Genomic DNA, 1,147 nt, shown 5'->3' with positions numbered 1-1,147 from the left:
CCATCCATCCATCCATCCATCCATCCATCCATCCATCCATCCATCCAGACACATACCTACCTACTCACCTCTCTAACTTTCTAAATGGCCAAGCTTTCATTCCCCACCTGTCCACCTAGCTCCATCTCCCCAGCTGCTTTCTTATCCATCCATTCTCCTCTGATCCTGTATTCGCCTCCCAGCTGTCATTCTTTCCATGCACCAACACGTAACATCATAAATAAATTACACACACACACTCACTCACAAAGGAAAAACATCTAACATCTATCCACTCAACCCTCTTTATATTCAACTTTCATCCACCCGCCACTCCTTCTTCCCTTCCTGTCTTCCTCCTCCTTCTTATTTGAGACAGGGTCATCTATGTAGCCCAGGCCTAGAACTTGCTAAGCAGCCAAGACATACTTAGGGGTTTCAACAATCCTCCTCACTCTCACGTGCTGGAATTACAGGCACACTCACCTGGTATAGATGTGTGTGTGTATGAGTGTGTGTGCATGTGTATGCACATGTGCGTGTGTCTTTGAGTATGTATGTGTGGTGTGTGTGTATGTATGTGTCTTACTGTGAAGAGACACCATGACCATGGCAATTCTTATAAAGGGAACATTTAATTGTGGCAGCTTGCTTACAGTTCAGAGGTTCAGTCCATTATCATCATGGCCGAACTAGAATGTTTTACAAGTTTATAAAAGGACTCTATAGGGTTGTGAGACAACAATTAAAGGGTTTAATCCTGCAGGATTGGGAGGGAACTTCTAGGAGCCCTAAGATTGCTGGAGGTAAACTTCCTCCGTATGAGTTGCTGGCCAAGAAGGCTGTCTCCGTCAATCTTCTCTTGCTGTAAAGAGACACCGTGACCAAGGCGACTATTACGAGAGAAAGCATTTCATTGGAAGCTTGCTTACAGTTTCATCTGTTCTCGGCACAGCGGGAAGCGTGTCACAAGCAGGAAAGGAAGGTGCTGAGGCAGTAGTTGGGAACTACATTCGGAAACCCCAAAGCCCGCCCCCAAGGACACACTTCCTCCAACAAAGTGACACTCTTAATTCTTCAAATCCTTCCAAATAGTGCCATTTATTGGTGACTAAGCATTCAAATATATGAGTCCATGGGGCTCATTTTTTATTCAGACCACCAGAGA

This window comes from Microtus ochrogaster, unplaced genomic scaffold (assembly GCF_000317375.1).
Source record: "Microtus ochrogaster isolate Prairie Vole_2 unplaced genomic scaffold, MicOch1.0 UNK103, whole genome shotgun sequence".
Classification (NCBI taxonomy): domain Eukaryota; kingdom Metazoa; phylum Chordata; class Mammalia; order Rodentia; family Cricetidae; genus Microtus; species Microtus ochrogaster.
This window is presented reverse-complemented; position numbering follows the sequence as displayed.